General features: G+C 34.4%; 1 pseudogene; it reads left to right on the top strand.

Moving 5' to 3' along the window:
* The first annotated feature begins 3,202 nt into the window (after positions 1 to 3,202).
* On the top strand, positions 3,203 to 3,318 carry LOC112483451 (annotated as a pseudogene).
* The last annotated feature ends 23,732 nt before the right edge of the window (positions 3,319 to 27,050 follow it).

Below are 27,050 nucleotides of genomic sequence, written 5' to 3'. Positions count from 1 at the left end.
ATATATATATTCTCACCTCCCAAGACCAAAGGACCATTACCTCTCATCTTGTCTACTTCAATAGCCTAGACTTCTGCCTCATCTGCAGACTATTCTTCAGAGATTAGTTTGACTACAGATCATATCAACATTCTTCAGATCATTACATTCAGAGTAAAATAAAAAGTCATTGCTATTGTCTACAAGGTTTTGCCTGACGTGAGACTGCTGCATTCCTCTCAAACTTTATTTTCCTCCACTGTAGTCAATACAGAGAGACTCAAACACAGAAACCATGTATCAGCCTTAGTGCCTTTGTACTTGGTGATCCCCCACGTATTTGCATAGCTCATACTTTTGACTTTATTTATTTCTCTAGATCATTCTATCTACAAGTTAAATCTCTCGCTTCCTACTCTGCTGTATTTTTCTTCATAGAACTTATTCATTTTTGATGTTATATTATATGTATTTGTTTATTTTCTGTATTTCTAAATAGGCTACAATTTCCACCAAGATAGAGGGCTCTGTCTCTACTAGATCTGAAGCATTTAAATAAATACTGACAAATGGTAGGCATCCAATTCATATTTGTTGAAAGAATATATAAATAAATGAATTTGTATGAGAGATACAGATTAGGTCAAATCTCAGGTTGAAAACTTCAAAAAACAAAATTGTGCATTATAATCTCTCATTCAATCTTTTACCTTCTAAATGGGAGGAGAGCCTGTGGGGAAAAAAAAGGTCAAACAATAATGAATTCAAACAGTAAGCCAGGGAATGCTGAAGACTTGAGGAAGAAAGAAGAAACTGTACTGTTTGTGTTATTTTAATGTAAAGCTTTATGGAATCTGAGGTCTTTCTCATTGAACACATTGTTCTTTTTAAAGAGGAGAAATTCCTGCTTTTCAACTCTGATGAAAAGATGGGCTTTATGCCATGCCCTAAAGATTACCAGATTAGTTCTTTGTTGGCTAATGGAAGGCAAGGAGGTCCATAAGTGAGAGTCTTCCTTAGGAGATTCCCTACCTCTGGTTCTCTGTAGATGTAAGTTGGAAAATAAGAGCAGAGCAGCAGCACTCCAGCTGATCTCAATTGCCCTGAAGCTTCCAGGGTGGAAGGCTGATCTCTAAGCGGTAAAGGCCCAACCATTTAGTGCTTTATAGACCATAGACTATTGCACTCAGAAGCAAATAGGCAGGCGGTACTGACTGCAGAACACCGATGGAATGCGCTCCCTGTAGCTCAATCCACACAGTAGCCAAACAACCCTCTGTTCTGCTCTAGCTGTAGCTTCTGGATATCTTCCAAGGGAGAGCAAATTGCTTAACACCAACAATGGTTATAAAGTTGAACAAAGCCCAGTGTCACTTTCTAAGTTGGAAGTATACTTAATTCAGGACCAATCTTTTGATGGGAATCAAGGAGTTTTATACTACTGAGAAATTTTTAATCATGATAGCTTCCTGCCAAATAGTAAGGTTATTAATAATTCTGTAAACCTTCAAAATAAATTTTGACAAGTTCGTTGTCAGAAAAACCAGAAATGTGGACGCAAATTTCTGAACAGACCTTTCAAAGATCTTTACAGGTTTTACTAAGAACCCAGGTGACATTTCCGTTTTAACATTCCCACAAGTATGTCATAATTTGCTAATTAATATGCGATTTTATAGTGTGCCTATATATTTTTATCTTTACTATTCTATATGTTAATAAATACCACTTGATGAGGTGGTAGCATAAGTTTGACTATAACATTTCATTAAAACTGAATCATTTTCCCTTTAATCTTGAGAAAATCCAGAAATGGAAGGATGACAAGGGCTTGTTATCATCCAGGGTCCAATCCCCTGTTCCTCATGTCTGGAAATATTAGAATCTAAAGGTAGTAATGATATCTTCCACGCTCTTTTGCTTTCATTTTATAAGCTGTTCCAAGTGTATTATCATATTTGAGTTTTACAACAGCCTTGGGGTTCTTATCCTCCATGTGCAAAGGAGGATACTGAGACTCTGAGAGTTTAAATAATTTAGCCACAAATACTAAATTAGAGGAAGAGTTGGGATTGGGTTGCAAACCATCTGATTAATCTTCTCACTGCTCCGTGTCACCTCTTTATCATTGTTCATTGTGGCTCTGAGTCTGTTTTTCCTAGCACTTCTGTATGTGTAAGATGCCTGTGTTGGAGTCATGCCATATTATGGAAATCATAGCTTTGATCTTATAATTTATTTTAAAATGGCTCAAACCCCAATATCAGAACACATAGAAATTATTTTTCAAAGATACATAACATTAAGATTCTTTTTTAAAACTCTAAAATATTAAGAATATTTTCTAAATACATGTGTGTATCACTAAAATTATTAATGAAATGAACTTCTATGAGTAATAAGATTACTCTCAGTATAATTCTACATAAGCGAACTTCTAATTGCAACAAAGATTCGGATGGCTTAAACAACAATATTCTTATTTTGTGTATGTCACCTGGATATACTAGTAAAATATTTGTATCTGAATTATCTAGATGCATTAATTTAGAAAATGATACTCTAGAGACATATCGTCCAATATGGCAGTCGGTAACCACACTGTAGCTGTTGAGCACTTGATATGTGGCCAGTCTGAATCTCCATTTTGATGACTTCATACAAAAGAAGAATGTAAAATATCACATTAATATGTTTTATCTTGATTGTATATTGAAATAATAATTTAGATGTCTTGAGTTAAGTAATATGTATTACTAAAATTTATTTCACTTGTTTCTTTTTACTTTTTAAAAAGCGGTTAGTAGAAAATTGAAAACCATTCACATGGCTTACAGTATACTTCTCTAGGAAAATGTTGCTCTGGAAAACACCAAAAATATCTAAGACATGATTTTTGTTCTTGCTAGAGGATTAGGCTTATTGAGGTTAATATATATGAAACAATTAGAGGTGGGAGGATAGATCTGTTTAAATACAAAGTGATTTGGTAAAAAAAAAAAAAAAAAAAAAAGGGTGTCTCCAAATAAAAAAGAAGAGGAAAATCAGTGAGGTCTATGAAGGGAGTCAAAATTTTGCCATCCTGAAGCTGCTTTGGGGGATATTGACTTTAGCTGTTTACTGAGAAACAAAAGAGGATGTGGTTCCATAGTGTAGCAGTCAGCACGTCTGCTTTACATGCAGAAGGTCCTGGGTTCATGGCCCAGTGAAGCCACGGGCCATGGTCTATGGCCATGCCACCCTGAACAAGCCCGATATCTAATCTCAGAAGCTAAGCAGGGTTGAGCCTCATTAGTACTTGGATGGGAGACCACCTAGGAAGACCAGGTGCTGTAGGCATAAATAATAATAATAAATAATAAAAAAAGAAAAGACTCAGAAAAAACTTTGACCTTCCCCTCTTTCCTGCCTAAGAGATACAGATAGAAAAACCTACTTTAGGAAAGGCTCAATCATCTGAGAACCTTCATTTAGCATTGGTCAGGAAGACTAAGTCTGTTGGCTAGACATCCTGTGCCCCATTGTTTCTGAGTTTCCCAGCAAGAATGTGCCTTCCATGCATGTTCCACTCTTCTCCAACTGCCTGCAAATCACCCATTTTCACTGAGATCTAATACCTCTCCCCACTTTCTCCTTCATCTAAAATGTCATATATACCCAATATTGCTTCACAGTCTCTGGAATTTTCATGCTTATGTGAATTCCCCATGCACATGTATTAAAAATTTATTTTTCTCTTGTTAATCTGTCTCTGTTGATTTGGTTATTGGCCCAGCTAGAAGAATTTAGACGATGGGAGGAAAAATATTAATTGTTTTTAGCCCCCATGTCTACAAGATGTGAGGAACATCTGATGTTAAGGTTTGTAAGCGAGCCTTTGCATAGGCTTGATAAGGAACAGGGGAGGATGGTACCACTATCGGGGACTGACTAAGGGAAAGAAGAGAAAAGATTAAAAGATGGCAGAAGGGTAATGAAAAACCCGACTTTTCTATAAGCACAAAAAGGATAATTACTAATAAAAAAGATGTTTCCTTTTCTGATTTTTTCTTAAAATCTGAATTTTAAAATCAAATTGGCAAGTCGAAATACGCAACATTTTAGGAGGCCATTTGACACATGCTTTTTAATCCTTAAAAGAAATAACATTTGTTAGTCAGACCTCGAGTTTTCTCTGCCTGTTTCTCTATTCTAAATTTAATGTGCCCCTTTATTTCTACAAAATCACCCAATCTGAAACACCTTTGCAAATATTATGGGCTTTCAATGTTATATGGCTCATTGCTCCATGCATTTATCAAAATTTCTGCAAATAGAGAGATAACCTAAGTCTATAAAAATTAACACGTATAAATTAATCACTGATTCTAGTTTGGGTTATAAAATCAATAAGAAAAATAAATCAATTTTTAAACTTAAATTCCAAAAGTATACCCAGAAGAGGTGTAACTGATAATCTGGCTTGTTTCAATAAGAACGTGTGCTGAAACCACATGTCAAAGAGAGCACCAGAAACATAATCTGTAAAGAATGATTTTGTTTTCGAATTTGGAATCGAAATGGTAGAATGAAAGCTGTATTTTATTTGACTCTGAAAGAGTTGTCTAATATATATGAAACACCAAAATAGAAGTTGTTTCTGGGTTACTGGCCTCTTAATCTTGTATATTAATTCAAGTAATGCACCACCACCACTATCTTCTATTTAATTATTTTTATTTATGTAACATTAAGCTCCATTTTCATTACTTTTGGAGTATTAAAAAAAAGACAAACCCAGGGTATTTGGGCAGTGCCCTCGCCTCATTTACAATCCTCAGAAGACCCTTTCCTTGGTGGAGAATACAAATGACAGTCCTTGACATTCTTTAAAAGCGGTTTTTACTTCTTTAATTAGGAGTTTCAGGCAAGACCTTCTGCTTGAACCCCTAACATTTTCAGACACTTGCCTCACTTCCCAGATTATTCTTCCTAAATTCGTGCTGAATATGTTCTTGATTTGCAAGAAAGCTGCTTTCAGGCCCTTTCATATTCTACTATAATCCCTTGGTAATTACAAAGGCTCTCTTTGCAACAATAGGCAAATCCAGGAGGAATTCAGTAGCTATTCCTCACACAGAAAATTGTAGTTGGACATCTCAGCTGAATTTGCCTCCCAGGGGGCTCCAACTTAGAAAACAGTGCTGTTAGAAATGCTAAAATGGAAGAGCTCGAAGGTTATAATGACAATAACTTTGTGTCAGTGGAAAACACTGCTAAATAAAGTATGGAAAACCAACTTTCAATGAAATATTTTATTTAATAATGGATAAATCCTAAATATAAAAAGCTCAGTACTAAGACAGCAGATTCTAAACTATTTAACACTCCACATATAACAATATCTCGCCCTTACAGGTTTCAAGCCATGGGGAATTTGTACTTTTTTCCCTCTCTCTTTGCTTTCCTGTAATTATTTGTTTACTTTTTCTCTTCGTTCTTTTCTCCTTCAGTCACCAACATAAAAGCCATATTAGAAATTCTTTAATGCCACAAAGTCAAGAATATCAAAATAATATTTGTGTAATTACTCTATGTTTGGTTATTTGCAATTTATCTTGTTATTAAACATAAGTAACTGGTCATAATTATTGATTTAAGGTAAAGTTTTATAACATGTACTTTTCATTTTTTGCCATAATCACAACAAAGTATATACTTCACAGCATTTTTTACATTAATATTTGGGGAACTTTTAAAAGTCTTCACTCACTAAAATAATGTAAAATGCCCTTGAAGCTTTATTCTAATGGCAAATACATGATCCTTTTTTTTTCAGTTATAAATCAATTACTTAAATATAGTATGTATTTTGAAAAATGTATGGTTCTTGGTCTCTTGCACTAAGGTAAATTTAAATAAGTTCAGTAATATAGTAAAGGAATTGCCCAAATCAAGAAAGTAGAAAGCTAAGAAATTTTATTTCATGCTTTTTTTTGCATATGCGTTTTTTAATTTTTCCCAATTAGATTGTGAATATTTGAAGGACTGATTAATGCTCTTTCCTGTACCATCCTGCCCAACATCTGTGCACTGAGCATCATGTATGACAGTTACTCACTTCACGATTTCTAATAACACTAGTAATTTCATGTCAATGCCATTTCTAAACCAACTGAAAATACATAGAGAAAGATAACAAAATTATACTTTTTAAAGGATCACACATAGGCAGACCGGAATAAATATTATTAAGGGGCTTCTAGAATATTTTGCTTTTGTTTCATTGTAGGATTGGGTGAACAAAGAGATATCCAAACAGATCATGTCTTGAGATGTAAGTCAACTTCATCCTGTAGTCCCAAGAATCTTTGATGGGTAAGCAGCATGTCAATAATCCTAACAAGAATAATGATAAACTACATGAACACATATAGGATTAGGGAACTGGGCCTCACTTAGTCCTTTGGATCCATTGAATTTTCAGGATACCGTGACAGATTTTTTAAAGAATCTCAAAATAGACTGCGAGATCGATAATACAAATTCTAACCAAATGATGCTCTGTGATTTATCCAGACTGTAGATTCTTAGATGAAAGAAGACCTAAGTTACAGCCTTTACATGAAGAAGTAGGTAAAGGCCAAGTGGCATCTCTTTGGCCAGTTATGTCCACTTTCTCCAGAAGTAAAGAAAACACATTCTTAGAATCCCTAAATCGCAAGCGAGCATAGAGTTAGAGAAAGAGTTAAACGGCATGGTTAAGCTTGGAGTAATATAACGTAAATAGCAAAGAAAAACAATTCACTATGAGCGTTTATATATGCAACCCAATGGCCTTTTCAATAAACCATTCAAAGGGGAAAAATATGTTTCCATTAGCAAATGCTTGTTAAATCTCCTAAAAGCAAGTTTTTGCTTTATACCTTGCTTCCAAAGTACTCAGCTCGATCCTATGAATTGATTGAAGTTGGGGGGAAAATAATCAACTCCTTAGGTCCTTGTAAACATTTCACTTTTATTTTTAGGAAAACAAAAACAAAAACAAAATATTTTTTAAAAACTGCAGGTGTGAGGAAACTAATATTGAAATCTCCTGTGAATTGTTTTACACCTTACCCCTTCTGGGTGACCTTGGACTAAAACAAATTGGACTAAAAATACAAAACTTGTACCTTCAGATACTCAAAAGCTTATTACAGATGAAAATGAGTAAAATTTTACAGCTATCTGGCCCATCACAATAGAGATCAGATCTACCTGCGCTCATAACCACATTATAGCCTCCAGAAGCAAGCAAACTTCTGCACAGGATCCATTTGAGCAACATTGCAAAATATAATCTTAGTTCTTTAGTTTAAATTACTAGTTAGAAGAGGATAACAAAAATGTATTACCTATGAAAAATCTTAAAAGAATACAAAGAGATGTTAATTTTATTCAATATTTCTATTCATACCTAAAGATCACAATCTCTCCCAAATCTCGTTGAATTCTAGTTTAGACATTCAACACTACTCTTACGTTTATCTCTCTAGAAACCGAGATATGCTCTCAGTTTACCAGAAGTACAAAATTTCCATGTTTCAGAAAGAAATGACTCCCTTTGATACATCTCTCTCTCTCTCTTTCTCTCTCTCACACACACATGCCAAATAAGCATATGAATGATGATAAAAAGAGAGCAAATCATTTGCTGCTCAGGTTTACCCAGTCTTGTGGTAGGTACTAAAAGAAAAATAAAAGTAGTAAAAAGTAGTAAAGAATGACAATTAAGATTAGACCTTAAAAAGAAAGCCAAAGTTAGTGGATTCCTAATTTTGCTCTTGCTTTTTTCTATTGATGAGGATCTTCCTTCCATCTTCTTCATTGAGTTCTTATAGAATTGAAGTTTATATTTGTCTACTCTAAACATACTCTAATAACACTGATTTTTTTTTCTTTTTCTTTTTTTTTTTTTTTAGCTTCCTTCATGAAGGTTATCTTCCAATAATTTAGTGTTTTGAGGTATTTGTTTTCTGGGCTATTTCAAGATTTTCAAATTGTTTTTGTACATGGACATAAACTCAGACTTTGGACTAATATAAACAATAGTAGAAATTTTTTTTTTTAACTGTAGCATGTTATTTCCTGCAAGTTTCTAAAGATCAAAGAATGTTGGAATGGGGAGTAAATCCCAAATTATTCATGTTGTGATAGAAAACTGAGGTTTACAAGGACTAAATAATGTTCATAAAGTTATTGACAGAACTGAGAATACCATGACTTTTTGAATTACCAGGCGATGATTCTTCTGCTGTATTATAACCCTATTTATGGTAACATTTCAAATAAATGCAGTATATAATTTTTTTTATCATTGAGTAATTTGTTGATGAAATTGTATTTCCATTAAGCAAACAGTCTCTCCATATGTTATGTAGATGTGATGTGCCCTCTGTTCAAATTTTTCCTGATGCAGTCAAAGCCATCATTTGAATATATTTGAAAAGGACCAAAAAGAAAATAGATGTATATCATTAGCGTAGATGGAAAACCAGAGGAATATACCACTTTAATCATCACGCGTAATTTCTTATAGATTTTTGTAAGTTAACATCATGTACAAACTTGCTTAGCACCAAACAGCAGCTACATCTTTGACAAAGTCATTAAGGGTCAGAAACCTGAGACAGCCCTGGAGCTCCATCTTCTATATTGTTGTATCATAAGGAAATGAAAATCTTTTGATCCCTTTGACTCTTTACCCCATCACTAAGTTATTTGTATAACATTATGCATTTGCCTGCTCATTTAACAAATTTTGCTTAGTGTTTACTTGTATCCAGTGTCTTATTTACTCTCAGGAAATTGAGAAAGAGAGGTGACTGGGAAAGTGAGGGATGCTCTCCCTGCTGATATGGTTCTCAGAAGAATGGCTTGGGCTTAGAAGAGAAAGACAGAGTCCAGGTCAGAGCCAGAGACTTTGTCCCGCCCCTGTTTCGGCAAAGCGAGTAAGACTTTAAGTGGAACTGGGATATTGAGTCAGAAGCCAATAGGTTAAAGACCTATGGGAGATTGAGTTGAAACAGGGACTAGAAGGATATCTGGGCAAATTCTTAAGTCAAATGAACCTGTGCCGAGTCTTTTCCATGTTCCTAGGGCAGGTTGGTGAGTCATTGGATCTATTTTAAGGCTCTGAGTGAACCATTGGAGAAACAGCCATAAAAAAAGACACTGATCACTGTCTAATGGTCAAGAAAAGAACATGTGGGAAGACAAGCCACAAACAAATAATGTGATACACGGAGCTAAGTGCTAGTGGATGGATATATGATAATATGGATGCACAGAAGTGGAGTAAAAAACCATGCCAACGGGTTTGTATTAGTTTCGTATTGCTACTCTGACATAGTGCCACACATTTACGGGCTTAACACCAATTTATTATTTTATAGTTCTAAAGGTTAGAAATCAGAAATGGGTCTTACTGTGTTAAAATCAAATTATTGACAGGGCTGCATTTCTTCTGAAGACTCTAAGAAAAACTCTATCTCCATGTCTTTTCCAGCTTCTAGAGACTGCTCATGTTCCTTTGTTTGTGACCTCTTCCTATCATCGAAGCCAGCAAGAGTTGTGTAAGTCCTTCTCATACCATATCAGTCTGACTGAGACACTCCTGCCTCCCACTTTCACTTGTAAGGACCTTTGTGACTGAATTGGGCCCAAGCAGATAATTCTAGATAATCCCCCCTACCCCGCCCCATCTCAAAATCCTTACTGTAATCACATCTGCAAAGTTCCTTTTGTCACATAAGGTAATATAGTTATAGATTCTAAGGATTAGGATATGGATATCTTTGGGGGTAGATGCATTATTCTGCCTACCACAGTGTCAGAGGAAATTAAGGAGATCTGAGAAGATGTTGGTAGAGTCTTGGAGGATGAGTAGGAGATTTCCAAAGAGGCAGTGAATATGTGGGGGAAAGAGGGAAGGAGTCCAGGCAGTGAGAAACCTACACAGAACAGAGTCAAAAGTCTTTCATCCACTGCTTGCTTGTTAAATATACAATGCTATATGAACAAACTACTCTGACATTCCTAGTCATTGGGCTCGCTACCAGCATCTGCTGATCTCCTGGAGATTTTTACAGATTAATATCATATTTCTATAACTAAATACTAAGGTTAAGCTAGCCCATCTGTTTGAAAGGTTTTTTTCTTTTTAAAAATGAGTATAACATTTACTCTTATTTAGAGTTCAAATATCTTTTCATCATTCAGGAGGACTGAAATCTATCATTACAAATAGTACTGAAACACAGTCTGCCTCCTCCTTAAGCCAATAAGGATTTCATCTGGTCCTGTTGATTTACATACATTGTTTACATAGTAATCACCTCCTTCAGTGGCCTACTTTTTTCTAAATCTTCCATCAGGCCAAATGGATTGAACACAATTTGTTTTATTGCTTTTCACTGGGTCAACATTCTCCAGTCTGGGTGAAGAGTGTGTGAAAGTGAATCAAAAGCAGAATTAAAAGGGAAAAGTAGGAGGCAAGACTTCGTAAGCTCAAGATCATCCTTTCAGATGATCAGCAACAAACTGTCAGCAAACTACTGCCTCTAATTACACAGCTGAGGTATGGGGACATTCTAGCCAACCCCCGTGCACTAGCAGCACACATGTATGTCAAGCACTATCCTGAAATATAGACAGAGAAAAGGGTCTGGGGAGCGCAACCAAAGCTGCCTCCACTGAGTAACTCAAAATCAGTAATCACGTTCCAGTCTAAAAGTCATTTGGGATGTCTGTAGGGTTCCAGGTTAGGTCGGCTTAATTTTTCTAGGAGTATACAGCAAGACGTCTGCATCTGAGAGTTACACAGAGGTTTCTTATCATTTAGGGGTCTCAGATCAAGCTAGATAATTGCACGTTCTCCTAAGAGAGATGCTATTTTGTAGTAGACTTAAACCTGTCTATTCTTAAATATCCCTCAGGTATGAGCAAGCCACAAATCTAACTGAACCTCAAAGGTAATGTGACTAATCTCAAGAGAGGTGCAATAACACAATGAGGTTGGGGGTGATATCCAAATTCTTCCTCTTAAATGTTACTTTTTGCAGACTGCTGTTTTAAGTTTTTGTATTGTAGAAAAATATCTACTGAGATATATTATTTTAAAATATTTTCATGTTACCTTTTTATAATGACATATTTTTGGTTCTTTTGTGTTTTGTCCCTCTAAATATGTCCCTACACTCTTGTGCTATTTCTTTGGATCTTTCCTCGGTGACCTAGCCTAATTTCCAAGGATAGTTGCATTCCCAGTTGCTTTTCAGATTTCTTATTGCCCTGATTTTTGCAAAGTTTGTATTTTTCTATTGTTTTAGTCTTTTCTATGCATTGGGAATTTTGGCTATCGTAGGAGTTTCCCTTACAAAGCAACAATGCCATGAGGATTTATTTAACAAATCATCCAGAAAAGATTGTAAAATATATCTATGATTGTTTACATTTCACCATTCATGGCACTGTCCATGGATATTTTAGGAACCCTAGGCATTTAAGCAATAACTAATATTTAAATAGGGCCTGTCACATGTCAAGCATCATGACAAGAGCCAGGGATGTAAGTATGAGAAGAGAAGAAGGGATTTAAGTATGAGTAAGATATGGTCCCTACCACAAAGAAAAAAGAAGATTCAGAAAGGACACAGATATGCAAATAGTTATACTGCAATGTGAACAGTGCTTTTACAAATGTATAAACTAACTCCTTTGGGAGCACAGATAAAGGAGCAATTAATTCAGCCTGAAGGAGTTCAGGGAAGCTTCAGATAAGAGGTCACATTTCAACTGGGCTTTGAAAGGAGAGTAGAACTTCACCGGGGACTTAAGGATATTGAAGAGATAGAAGGGAAGGAGGAAAAGTTTATAACAGGTAGAAGGAGCAGCATGAACAGGGGTTCATAAAAGTTCATGACTAGTCCCTGCCACACGTACAGCTCCAACAAATATTTTTGAACTAATGACAATATGAATAAATAAATGCTTAAAAAATTGGCTATAATCTTACTACTTTCTCATGTCTCGAATATGGGTATCTAGGGGTAGGAGGGGCCATAACTGTGGCCGATTGCATACTACTCAGGAGGGTTATTAGCTGGAGTTCCTCTGTTGTGGCTTCCATGATTGGGTGTGGAGATGGAGGCTCTCCAACAAAATCTCATTCTTTTTTCCTATACAAGTAATGACTGGAGGCAATGCAAGGAATTGCAACCTTAACATTCTTTAACATAGCGCCGCAGCCTCTTTCTGTACTAACGGCTGCTCAAGCGTGATGATTTAAGCACTGGATTTATAGGCAGTTGGTTAATAACTAGCTAAAGAGAAAAGAGGGTGGCAGTTGGTAGAACATACCAGGTAGTCAGAACAGCAAGTAGAAAGCTTTCTGAGAAAGAGAGCTTACAAATGGTAACGATCATTGTATTGCAGAAAACACAGTCACAGAGGGCCTGGAAAAATAAGTGAAAACCAGACTCTGCAAGACCTTGGAAACAAGTTGAAAATAGAGGTCTAAGAGGGATGAGAAAATCTGAAGTGGTTTAAGTAGGAGTTCAACATGAGATGGTTTGAGTTGCAAAAATAAAAACTGCTCTGCCTCGGGAAGGCCTGTGGATTAGGAAATATTTGTGTGGGTTGGTATTTTGGCGAATACTGAGACAGGAGTTTGTGGCATTTGTCCAAGCAAGAGGAGATGGTCAATGATGGAAGTGGAATTGAAGAGAAATAAACAGATTTGAGAGAGTTAGAAAGCAAATAGTAAAAAAATAGTAAAACACCTGTTACAAATTTAATTATTTACTAAATATTTGTAGAAACATTTAAAGCCTTCCAATTAGGGTATTATTGACTTTTTCGCCTTTTCAAGAAATGTTCCTGAGTACCAATCATGGTCAAGCAAATTTGGCCAAGGCACTGAGGACACAGCTAAAGCCAGATAAACAAGATCCCTGATCTAATAGAACTTATATTTTGGTGGGGAGACAGGTAATAAACATAACTATGGAAAAAATAACTTCAAATAGTACTATGAATTGGTGCTACAGGAAGCTTTGTCACGTTGGATGATTAGGAAAGGTATGTTGAAGTTGAAGACATCTGAGCTCACTTGAGTACAAGAAGTCAACCATCTGGGAATGGACCATATATATTCTCATCTTTGAGTCAGGTTTCCTTGATTTGAATCAAGTTTCCTTAATTTGCCGATCTCTCCCTATTTTGAAGATTTGGAAGTTCTCTTTTAAACACATTTATGTTCTGAAGAGTATCTACATGTAACTATTTTGTGACATTGCAGTGAAACTACTAGGGTTCGAGATCCCTCACAGGATGTTTTGCTACCTTCTGCCTCAGGGACAGAAGGGACTCCTACTAGTCTTAAAAAAAATAAAAGTTAACAAGAAAATGAACTAAGTAATAATTCTCAATCCCACCATAAAAATCCTTTCTGAAAGCATTTTTTTTTCAGCAAATTTAAGTTTAAAACTAATTAGCTCTATTACTTATTTTCTTTTTTAAAAAATTGAATAACAGTTCAGCATACATTTAATTTCTGGTTAATATAATGATTTGTAAACCAAGAAATTAATAATATTAGAGTTCTTATTTATGGAAATACCAGATGTTTGGAGAAGCTGTTTTTTAGGGGTTATATTTTTTAATTTAAAATTCTGCCTATTTTTAGCAATTTGTTTTGAGTTATTCATATGACCCTTTTTAAAAGTTATTCTAAGTTGAAACCATGAAGACATTGCATATTATGGGTTAATAATGATTAGAATTCTTATAAGTTTGAAATCTGAAAAAAAAAATGCATAAGTAAGACTTTCGATATAGATTTATCTTATATTTAGATAAGACATTTTTCTTTAGAAAATACCATGTAGTATCTTAGAATGCAATCAAATTGCTTGAGCTACTTCTATTATGGTGTCTGTGATGTTCATTCTAATTTTCCACGTTCTTGTAGAGAAAGAATCTGAAACCTTGAGGGAAAAAGAAAACATACAAATGCTATTAGAGTACACATTTTTGAGCAGCAGGAAGTCAGTAGTAAGTGTCAGAGATTGATCATAATTGTGTTCTATATATAAACAATTGCCATCAGGTGTGCCCTGGTACGAGGTCATTCGTGCACCCAAGCAGTAATTTGAGCAATTTAGAATTTCAGGCAGCCTAGAGAGGGAATAAATTATTGAAAAGTTTAACTTCAAGTGTAAAATGTATCTTTATGGCAGATTTCTCAAAGAAACAGATTCTGTCCTTTCATATTAAATTAGATTTGCTTGTTGAATCAAAATTTTTAAATAATTTATTTAGATACACACAAAAATATATGTTGGTGGACCATTAGTTTTGCAGAAGGAGGAGGTGATTCAAAGTGAAGAATAGATATACATATACTTGGCATTTTCAACCTATAACATTACATTACAAAAAAAAAGGAAGAGTGTTATTAGAGATGTTGTTTTTATCCAAACTTTGTTATTATTTTTTACATTTTTGAAACTAAAGCCAATCAATAAAGATATAGTTACTGACTAAAAATATGGGTACTAAACCCATATTTCTATGCTACTATTCTCAATCGCAATGACTCTATTATTTTAAAAAAATAGTTAAAAATTCATTCTAGAACCTACACTCTCAGACAGATTACATTTTTATTACCTTGGAATCTACATTAATCAAGTGAGACATTCTTCATGTCAGAGAATTCACACTATGGCTGAGCTTGCTGGTCCTCTTCATATACATTCTTTTATTTGTTTCTTTCTATTAGAGCTCTAAAGTTTTAGACTACATGACCACATTTCCAAACTTTCTTTGAACATGTGGACACATGACAAAGTTGTGATTACTGAGATATGAGTAGAAGCGATGTGTACTGCTCAGAGGTTGCACTTCTAAAAAGAATAGAATTGCTCTGAAATGGCTCATTCCCACTGACTGGGTTGCAAATGCCTTGTCTGGAGCTATAGCAGCCATCTTGAACCCAGAGGCAAAAGTCTTGTGTTGCTTTTAGCCCTTGACCATTTCTTGAAAAATTGATGAACACTTACCTTGTTTAAATCACTCTAATTTGGGATCTACATAGTCTATAACCTACCACATACCTCTGTATCATCATCCATCTACCTCTTCCTGGTGTTTCCCAACTTCAAAAATCTCACTCTTTCTTTTATAATTTATAAAATGATCACTTTGATTAGGAATTAATTTTGAAGCACTTATGTGAATTGTTAAATTTATTATATTTTTAAAGAATCATGTACCTCAAATGCAAATGAATACTCTATTATTCGTTTTTTTTAAATGAAATTTATGGAGATGACATTGGTTAATAAAATTATATAGGTTTCAAGTTTACAATTCAATAATACATCATCTGTATATTGACTTAAAATTAAAATATTCTTTCTTGCTATTCCAAGTTTTGAGTGAATACAAAAATGGTAGAAATATGCATATAGTTCCACTGTGTCAATCAAATTTAGCTTTTCAAAAAGGTGTTTTTGAGATTTGGTTTGTCGGTATATCATAGGACAGTTAAGAAACCACAAGTCACCTCAAAGGGCCCTGTGGTTACTATAGGGCCACAACTGAAAGTTGAAACTAATCAGGAAAGAAACACATTGAACAAAAAAGTTGTGATCATGATCCAAAAGTAATAGAAACAGTTCACATTTGAAAAATGCTTCAATATAATTTATGGCTTTTGGAAATAAGAATATGATCTAAACACTCCTTTATTTGCTTTTAAGATAAAAAATTCTATAATAGTGACCATGCCTATTTTATTTATCTCTGTATTCTCAGTGCTTAACATAGAGTCAGGTCAAAGGGACTCAGCAATATTTTTTGAATGTCTGAACTAATACCACATTTTTAATGCAATCTACATGTCACTTTTTGTTCTGTAGATTGACATCAATAGAGAACATGAGAGTAGAGAGGCATACCCAAAACATTCTGAGGCTTAAAAAATGATGTCTAAGCTGAATTCAAAAGAATAAGTAGGAAGAGAAATGGAAAGAAGACAATTCCATGGGTGAAATAGCAAAGGGAAAATCACCTCTGCATAGGATACGAACCAGCAAGGATCATACTAATGGACCCTAGGAAGATACAAAACCTGCCTAATTAAAAAAAAAAAAAGAAAAGATAATTTAATGATTCCATAATTCCACTCTTAGGTATATATCCCTCAAAATTGAGATTAGATACTCTGACAAGTACATATTCAGGTGTGCTCACAGCAGCAATATTCACAATAGCCAAAAAGTAGAAACAACCTAAATGTCTATGAATGGATGGATAGATAAACAAATTGTGGTATAAACACGTTGTGTAGTTCATACATATACAATGGGATATTATTTAGCCATAGAAAGAGATAAAGTACTGAAACATGCTACAACATAAATGAATCTTGAAAATCTTATATTGTAAAAGGTCACATATTGCAAAAGGTCATATATTATATGATTCTACTTATATGAAAGATTCAGAATATATAAATCCATAGGAAAATAATGCAGTTTGGCAGTTGCCAGGGACTTCAAGGAATAGAGAGAAACCACTTAATAGGTCAGGGAGTTCACTTTGGGCTGGAAATGATTTGGGACTAGATAGGCACGGTGGTTGCACAACTCTGTGACTATATGAATGCCACTCAGTTTTAAAATAGTTAATGTTATGCTATGTAAATTTCATCTCAATAAATAATTTTTTAAAAGCTAACCTATAACTTTGAGTTTTATTGACTGCTTCTGAATAATTTTTTTTTATTTTTTTTTATCAGCGTTACAGCAATTCTACCATTATTCCAGTATAATATTATGGTTCCTAAATATATTTATGTTAAAGTTACAATAATCAATTCATGTCAAAGTCTAGTCACAGATTTTCTCAATTAAAATATTAAGTTTCTTTAAGTATGAGATTGGGAAAAAAAAATATTTCAGATAATATTGATGAGAGGTACCTGAGTAAAGTAGAGCTAATAGACATCTGTGGTCCCTCTCCTGGAGATCACACTGGTGGACAGTGTGACCAGCACCCAGAACAGGGCCTGCTGCAGATTAGCTGTTGCTCCAGGTGAGCAGAGCCCCCACAACCTCTCCTGCATTACACAGGTGACAGTATCCTCTACACTGAGACTCCAGGGAAGCCTTCCTCTCGCTGTTATTCACATAAAGGAATTGAAAGATCCTGCTCACTTTCAAAGAAAGAGGCAGCTCATGAATTTTCATCACATGCATAGATGCAGATACGGGTCAAGAAGAGTTTTGCTGAGTGTCGGAGGCAATCTCAACACCTCCTACTCCCTGAGGGGCAACGTCGGAAAAGGGGGCACGTGTAAGTTTTACATTTTCAGTAAAGCTGTCAAAATGAATTAAGCATAGTGAGAAAAGGAGAGCAACGTTTTTGAGTTGAAGCTTAAAAATAAACAACTCTATGTGTCATTAATACAATTACAAATATTTTTACCAAATAGTAATAATACGCATAGAAAAAAGTAAGTTGCCTATTAAAGAAATTGTCTATATAAATTTATCTCTGAGCCGCTTGCAGTTGAGGAGAGTTATTTCTTGTGTGGTGCTCTAATTACCAAAGTTGCTGTATAAACTGATCAAGTTATCCAGCTTTATGACAGTTGACTGCAGAGTCCACAGTATAACTGTAATGATGACAACAACAGCAACAATAGGTTACATTGCTTGAATGCTCACTATGTCAAAGCTTTAATGTCACAAAATTGAATTAAGTAAACACTCTTTTCTCATATAATATAGTGGGTAAGCACACAGACTCTGGGACCAGGCAGTTCATTGTGTTACAATCCCAGCTCCAACCTTACTTAATCTCTAGGCCTCAACTTCCTCATCTGTAAAATGGAAATGACAATCACACAGGCCTTATAGGGTTCTTGTGAGTATTAGATGAGTTAATAGGTATAAATCACTTAGAATGGTACCTGGCAAACAACAAGCATCATAGAAGAGATAGCTATCGTCATTATTCCTTACAGAAGTCCTACAGTGAATTTGCTAAACCTTGCTCAGCATAAAATAAGAAAATCAAAGTAGGTGTGTGAAGTTTTGAGATATCATGAGTTTCAATCCTTTGCCCTGTCTAATAGTTTGGTAGTTGTAGCATTGAACTTGCCATTTTTGGTGGTGCCTCTTGTTTGACCTAACCCTGATCATGCCTCACTGCTACAGTGCACACAGCAGCTCACAAGAAGAGTGATAAAGTAGTCATTTTAGATTAAAAGGATGCCGACCAAAACAACTCTCAGAAACGCAGAATCTCCCGTGGTTTTGATGAGGCATATTTTTTTCAATTGCAGATGTCATTTCCACAAATTTTCGTTTTGGCATTTGGCACATGCATGCTATTTGAAAGCAATATTGCACATGTGCTGGCTGTTACCGTGACATTCTTTGGGGACTACTTCACACAAATTAGGTGAGAACTTATCTTTGTAAAAGAATGTCTGTCACTGACAATTATGGTGATGCCCAGCCAATGGCCACAGTGAGAATACAGAACGTCAACATGTATTTCTCAAGTTTTATGATTCAAGGAGGAAACATCAGGCTTGAATGGAAAAAACCAGCTCAATCTTCCAACTGCCACACTGTGCCCCCATTAAAAATGGTGGAGCCTGGACACCATTAGTTAGCATAAGTCACATTCGAATAAAGAAGTGAACAAGCCACAATCCACTGCCATAAAATGGGTCACTGCTTTAATGAAAGAAGGCCTTGTTCTTAATGTATTTGGATCCCAAATCAAATTACGTGGTATTAGAGAGGATTTTTTTTTTTTTTTTTTTAACTTAGCAGTCTTTCTTGTTGCTTTGGAAAGGCTTGCTTTTGTGCTGAGCTGTTCAACTGAATTTCTTTGTTAAGATAACCAGAACATTTAGGCTCACACACCAGCCTTCTGCAAACTTTTCTATGGAATATTTTAACATACATAAGCAGCCTTGAAATGTTGCTTAAGGTTTTGAGTTAAACATAAAAGCCAAAACTCAAAGCGATGTTTAGTTTATTGTTATTTACAGTGACAATTTTTATGCATTTCCTGAAAATTTGATATGAACCTTGACCTTTAGAATTTAAGGTTAATATTTTTAAGTCATAACCCTGGTAGTAGATATTTTAAATAAACCATCAGCATCTCATTATATTTGACATTTTCCTTGTAAACAACTTTTTAAAGCTATGATGTGACACACGTAATGTATCAAACAAACGTTTACTTATTATAAAACTAAGATGATATATGTAAAAATATTTCGAAAGGCATTATAAAGCTTGAAAATATTACTTTTAATGTTCATTAATTCAACTTTGTGAAACTGGCTAAATCAATGGATTAGAAGAGTATTTGGGGTGAAATCATGCTTATTAAGATTCAGACAGTATAAAATTTAAATACTGTTCTGCCTGTTTTCTGTTTTCTCTTTCTGGTTCTGGTGAATGTGATAATCAGCCCTATTGAGCCAAGAGAAAAGGAGCAATTCACTCTTTTTTTTTGCTCCTCTACCAGCAGTGAGTTCTTGGCCAGTATAATGATCATGCCAATAACTTGGCTCATTGAGGGTACAAGATAAAGCAATTTTCTCAGCTACCATCAAAGGCTGTCTGAAGGGTTGGGGATAACAGCAGAATCCTCATCCTAAGATCATTTTGCCAATTCTACCCCCAGTCATGCAATAAAAACCTAGCTAGTAGTATTTAATAGCACCTAATAGTTATTGAGCGCTAACTACATGCTAAGTACTTTGTATTATCTCATCCAGTCCTTGCACAATTAGCAATTCCATTGCACATCTGCAGTGAAACTAAGCTGTATTACAGCCATCAGCAGTTGATATTTATTGGGTACTTACTATATGCTGTGTGTTACTTGCGTTATCTCATTTAATCTTCACATCAACCCTGTGGTCTTGTAATCATAAATTATTTTAGTTCAGTGTGACTTACTGGGAGACCATGGTCACTTATATCCTTTCCTCCCTCTCCTGTAAATCTGGTTCATACTGGGCTACAACATGAAAATGAAATGACTAAAGAGATGAAGAAGAAATAAAAGAAGGGGGAGAGGGGAGAAGAAAGAAGGAAGAAAAAACGATTTATTGACTTGCCTACTTAATGAAAGGACCCAAACTTTATTTCCTTTATTCTCACTAAAACGTTTAAGGTGGGTATGTTTATTTTTTCCATGTTAAAAATGAGAATATAGAGGCTTGCCAAGGTTGAATGATTTTGGAAAGTAAATATGACTTGCAAGTGAGCTGTCAAACATTGGAACCTATGTTCAAATCCTCAAGTTCACTTGCCCGGCACACCTATGCCGTCCCTGCCCAATACCTGTGGAAACCAGCTGAGCCATGGACCTTCCTGGAAGACAGGAAGTACAGTTAATTCCACAAGACCTTAAGCTGGGGAGGAACAATAGGGGGAAGGTGAACCTCTCTATGTAGAAACCACTTTTGCCTTGTGAGGTATAGTATTTCTGGAAGTGGGTAGCTGCACACCACACCGCAACTCATTGCATGAAAACCCACCCACTAATTTGCTCAGCTTTGGTAATCAGCTTGATTTTCTAGACCTGAGAGAGGGTGAATGTCCTGTCGACTCTCAGAAATGCTATAGTTATAGTCTCCTTTTTCCTTCGCCTCCATTTATATTGTGTTGCATTTAATTATATTATTTTTGTACCCCTCTGAACATTTAAGATTTCTCTATTTTCTTTTAAGGAAAATAAGGAGTGGTCAGTGGGAAATGCAGAGAATCATAGAAGATAAATATATCACACCGTCCTTGGATATTTAGTTTAATTGCTTTCCCTATACTGAGAGCACTGGGAGGGCAGGGACATATTTTGTTTACTGATGAATCTCCAAGACTCTTCACAGGGCCTGATTGACCCTATAAGTGTTTTCTGGTTTATCTAATTAACACCATTCAGGTTTAGCACAAATACTGTATATGAAAAGACAAACAGAGAATAGCTATTAAAGTGAGACATAATATATGCTAGAAAAAATACTATTTCTTCATACATCTTGGTTCTTGCTTTGGGTTGAAGTTTCTGCCTACCTTTCTCCCTACCTCTCTTAAGCTGCCTTGTATTCTTAAAACTCTGACTGTAAGAGGGTGACTTTAAGTTAGATCTGTCCTTGACACTTTGGCACTGGGTATTCCAGTGGATAGCCCGGCTCACCGCAGGATTTATAACATAATTCAAAGGCAAAGTTGTTAGTCATTTAAAATCAGGCATCGATTTTTATTTTACACCCAAATTATAAAAGGTTGTTTAATTTTGAGCAAGTGTGTAGTGCTGTTGACATAATTATCTCAGAAGATTTAAAGCACCATAGGAAGCTGATAAATTGTTTTTAAAACTAAACATGGTCTAATGTAGATTGAAGCAATTCAGTTAAAACATCCGCTATGAAACACTTAAAAAGGTGATTGCTTTCTGCCCTAAGCCCTGAGTAGTTGCCCTTAGCAGTAAGTTAAAGTTAGAAATTGTTGAAAGTAAGCAGTATATTTATGAAGGCTAAAGAATATTTGAAAGCAATATTTAAATATTTTTAAAAATATGTCTGATGCAGAAGATTTCACTTTCTGTTTAGAGTTACTGAGGCGCAAGATAAGACTAGGAAAATTCACCCGGCCATGTATATTTTACTGCAAACGTGTCATTTTAGACATCTTTCAAAATGTATCTGGAATATGGAAAACAATCCTACTGAGCTATTGTTTGGCATAGCTCATTGACGTATTTATATTTGTAAAATCAATCAGATCAGGGCAACTATGAGGATAGTTTTGTTTTTTTGTTTTTCCTTGTTTGAGTGAAGAGTCTGAAGAGTTTCAGCAAAAATAAAAATGAAAGAAACATGTAATGCATTTTGCCTATTATTTTGCTCTTAAAATAAGAGAGAAAGAGAGAGGGAAATCCAGAGAGTAAGGTAACATGTTCAAAAATACTGGAATAAATGACTAGTGTGTTATAACATATAAAAACATTGAAAAATATTCTAGGAGATGGGTTCAAGGGCATGGTTCTCACCCTACGTGCTATAAACTTTCAGGAAGTGAAGAACTATGAGAACCTCAAGATGTCTCTTCTAAAACAATGACAACGAAGAAAGCTCTCTGCTTCCCAGAATGGTTATAAGAATCAAGTATCATACATTGCATACATAAACACACTTCTAAAAAAGGAATAATGTAATAATTATCATTAATTAGAATAAGTGATTGTCTTGGAAATTCAATATAATTTGAACTTGTTTTCCCTTTTTATAATATTCTTATTCTCTACACTCTGAGGAGAAGAGAAATATGTGTTTGAAATGACATTTTTTTGAAAATGGTACTAGAATTTAATGTATCTTATATTCTCACTTCACTTGTAGCAGAAGGGAGTGAATGTTAAGCTTAACAAAAGCAGACTTTCTTTTAAAATTAGAATCTCAAAGGAATAGATTTTTACAATAGTTACAATTCTTAACCGAGATATAAATTTAATAATATAGGTAACAAAAGAAAGGAAGAATATTTGAATCATTATGCAGGAGAACTAGCAGAAGATTTTGTTGTAAAATAATGATAAAATGGAGAATTGTTTCCAGGCACGAAAGAGTCTTATCTAACTATACCTTATGAAAGTTTTCCAAAGTTCTATTTCTTTACTTTCTTAAACATCTTTTGGTATATCAACTCCAGCAATATTTTGGCAGCCTAAAATTACACCATTCTGACCTTGACATTAGTATTCAACAGCACTGATGAAAGAATGACAGCTTCTCCATCCTAGTGGGTGATCCTGCAAGCTTTTACCTTCATGACTATGGAGTTTCTGTCAAATGTGCTTCCAGATGAATGATCACATTCTTTTGAATTATGAAGTGGCTGCAAACTGTGCTAATTGGGTCTACACTGATGTCACTGATATGGATTAAACAGCCTTGATTGTCTTAAAGACACAAATATATGTAATTTTGGTATATATGTGTATTCCACTTAGCATAATCCATAACTATAGCCAAGCAGAATTGTTTTACTTAATTAAAATCATCATTAAAGGCATTAAGATGAATTAGAGGCAAATCCTAAAGAGATGAATGTAACAGCTAAGAGCAACTATAATGAAAGGTTAAATACCGTGATTATTTTTTATGTATGAAGTGTGAGCAGTATGCTTGGGAGTGCAGAAAATTTTGAAGAAGGCTCCATCTTTGTCCAGAAGAATTGAACTATAAATTTATCAGAACAAAAAAAGCACATGTCAAGCCACAGAAGTAGTAAGAAATAATGTCTTGAATTAATATAGCTGTTTCCTTTTGTTCATCGTAAGGACTTTTTTACATTTTAAGAGTCTTTAAACAGTAAGCTCCTAAAAGGCAGGGACAGGACTAGGAGAAGTTTGTTCTTTAGCCAGTACAGTGTCATTTGTAATATGGGAGCTTATTAATTAATTAATATCTGATTTAACAGCCAGTGTGAGATTCTAGAGGACAGTAATAAACTTCTACATCACAGTTCAGTGCTCTTTAACAAGAAAATTATACCGATATTTTAAATTGGTAGAATTTGAATAGAATAGTTAAAATTAGTAAATTACTAAAATAAGGTACTATTAAAATTCAAAGTACAATAAGTTATCATACTGTATTAAGAAAACAATTGCTTGCTGAGATGCTCTATACATCTAATAGAAGTATGCTTGATAGCTCATTAAATAATTTTATCATGAAATATTTCATATAAAGACAATATAGAAATTGGTATGTTAAGGACCTAGGTTTAAGTGCAATAGTCAGGTTTTTAAAAATGTTAACATTTTGCTGTATTTGTTTGTTTTTGATAAAATAATGCAGATAAGATTACAGTTGCCTTTGTGTTCTCTGATCATTTAATCCCTACTCCCTGACCCCCGCCAAGGGAGTAACTGCTTTCTTGAGTTCGTTTGTCTTTCTTGTCCATGTTTGATACTTGTATATTTTTTTGTAGTCTCTATGAACAATATTTTATGTGTTTTATAATTTACATAAGTGATTTTATAGTTTCATGTCCGGCAACTTGCCTTTTTCATTCAACATTAATTTTGAGACTGTCGATATTGTTGTAACTCTGGTTCATTCATTTTAGTTTCTTTATAGTATCCCAATCTTTCACTATTCATTTATTCAATTAATTAAGTAGTTATTGAACATTTACTACATCTAGGCAGCGAGCTAGATGATGAGAACATAGCAGTCAACTAAACAGACGAAAGGGCTGCTGCTGTGAAAATTCCTTCCTAGGGAATAGCGTCCAATGGATGCATCCTTTTTTTTAAGAGATGTTTTCAAGTTTTTATTGTTAGAAACTGACCCAGTGAACAACCATAACCATTAGTACTTGCGTATTTGTTTGAGAGGAGAAAGAAAAGAGGTGTAATATTGATGTCATAGGTTGGGTACACCTTGAGTCTTACTACATAATGCAAGCTACTGTGCAAATCCCAGCTGTTATGCTAACTTTACGTACCTACCAGGGCTACAAAGTGATCTCTTATCTATCCATAGTCTCACTACACTGGTCTTGTCAAACTTCTTAACTTTTGCCTCCAGGTGGACGTGTAATGGTACTACTTTATTTGCATTTGCATGTTCCTGATTATACTTGATGCTGAGCATCTTATAATTATGGGCCATTCATCATTTCTCTCTAATGAATTATCTGTCCTTATTTATTATCTATTTGTGTTTGGGGTTAATTGTCTTTTTCTCATTGATTTTTAAAAGTGGCTAAGTACTCTAGAAATTTATTGTTGCTGAAAATTTATTTTTTGCTAGATGGGTTGTTTTTGTTCCAGTGTGTGGCTTACATTTTTTTTACTTTTTAAAGTGTACTTTTGTCTTGCTAAGGCATTTTATTTTAATATAATAATATTTGCCAATGGTGTATATGGGTCGGTGTTATTTCTCTCTTTTTAAGAAAACCACCACTTAATGCCATAAAGACATTCTGCTATATATTTTAAATAAATATTTTAAAATGTAATTTTTCATGTTTATATTTCTAATTCATCTAGACTATGCTTTTGTATTTGAATGAAAGGGCTAGCTATATTTTATTTTTCCATTTTTTTGGCCGTAGTAGTTATTCCATTTGTCTTATTTCTCATGAGAGGAATCCACTTTCCTAATCTCTTTGGAGCTAGAGACACCCCTGTGTCTTGCTTTGGCCAATGCACTATGAGCAGAAAGCTGTGTATATACATTTAAATAAAGAAAATGGATCCAGAAAATAAGTATAGTATTGGCCTTCAGCCAGGGTTCCCTCTGAGAAAAATTGTAAAGTGGAGAAGCTTCCTTAGATGTGCTTTCATCCTTCTCTGATCCCCTTTCAGCCACCCTTCGCTTCCCTCCATGTTTTCAGGTATCAAGGTAAGGCCTTACGAGACTGCCTTATGCAGATAAGATTTTATACTCTGGATTTATCTCTTCACCCTCCACCCCAAAACAAAGCAAACAAAAGAAATCTATCCTAAGATCCACACCCCCAAAACTCACTTAAGTTTCCCAGTTCTCATCTTTGGATAGAAAAATGACTAAAAAATTAACTGCTGCTATTTTTTTCTAGCAGCGACTTCATGGTGATAGGATTTTGCATTATTATAGGGCATAATAGAATAAAAAAAGTCTTCAAAAAAATTCTGGGATATATATACCTAGAGATTTGAAATTAAGACTTGGTTTTTAAAACAGTCCCTCTACCTACTAGCTGAGTGACTTTTGACAAGTAGCTTAGTCACCCTAAACCTCAGGCACTTATCTGTACAATGAAAAAATGATACTAGTTTAACAGTGTTGTAATGTATATACTGAATGCCTAATATAGTGTCTGGTTGATAGAAAGTACTGATAAATGAGACTATTATTGTTGTTATTATTATTTCTCATTAATATTTGTAATAGTGACAACGGTATGCTTCGATGTCAGTACAAGACATATTTTAGGATAGAGTACTGTCCTGTTATCTCTAATATCATAAGAAGCAGGCAGCCTCCTTTGCCCACTGAAAGAACTGCTCACTTTAACATTACTTTTTTTGAGGCATCAGAGAAAATACAGGAAATTTAGAAACGTTATTTATTAAAAGCAATTACTATTGCAAATTAACCTGGCAAGAGTATATAATTTGTAAAGAAGTATGGAAATTTGCAAACAAATAATATTTTCACCATCTTTTCCACCTTCATTTTTATCGCCAGCTAATCCAAAAGAATCTATTTTTCTAGAAAACTAACAGCACATTCTACCATTCATTCTACCTTGAAATAAAAGTTGTCATTCATTGATCCAGTTCATACCTTCTAACAGAAAAGTTGAACTCAGAGTTTTACATAGTGAGGAGTGGGACCTAAAAGTGTTAATGAAAGTGCTAAAGATTTTAGATCCTGATTTCATGTCATGTAAAAGGCATTTTTATCTTTCTCTTGAGATTTTAGAAATAATTCTTTCCATTTCAAAATAGACCAAATAATTTTCCTTTGCTTATATGATTTCTTGTGGAATAAAAGATACTATATCTAAACATCTTTTAATTTGTTAGGTTTGTAGTAGTCATATTTTTTTAAAGCTTATATTATAAGTTGGTAAATAATAAGAAAGATGCATTTATTAGAAATTGAAATGAGGAGAGGTGAAATACAAGTCAAAAAAAGTTGAAAGAATTTTCTAGTGATTAAATTAAAAGACTAAGGGATTAAACTCATCCTAAGAACTAGCTAATGGTGATGACTGTGCAGTTCTCATTATTCCAGGAATTATTAATTTATTTTCAAATAAGGAAAGTGTGAGACTTAATTAATTTTTACAAAATGTTTGATGATGTTATTATTAGAGAAAGTGTGGATCAATATTATTATCACTTTATTTATTCAATGTGATTACAACTTTCTCTAAACCTCCTTAGTATGGATATAATTTTTAAAACAACTTTCTGAGTAAATTTTATATATTGGT

The sequence above is a fragment of the Pteropus alecto genome, unplaced genomic scaffold (genome assembly GCF_000325575.1).
Source record: "Pteropus alecto unplaced genomic scaffold, ASM32557v1 scaffold24, whole genome shotgun sequence".
NCBI lineage: Eukaryota > Metazoa > Chordata > Mammalia > Chiroptera > Pteropodidae > Pteropus > Pteropus alecto.
This window is presented reverse-complemented; position numbering and strand designations above follow the sequence as displayed.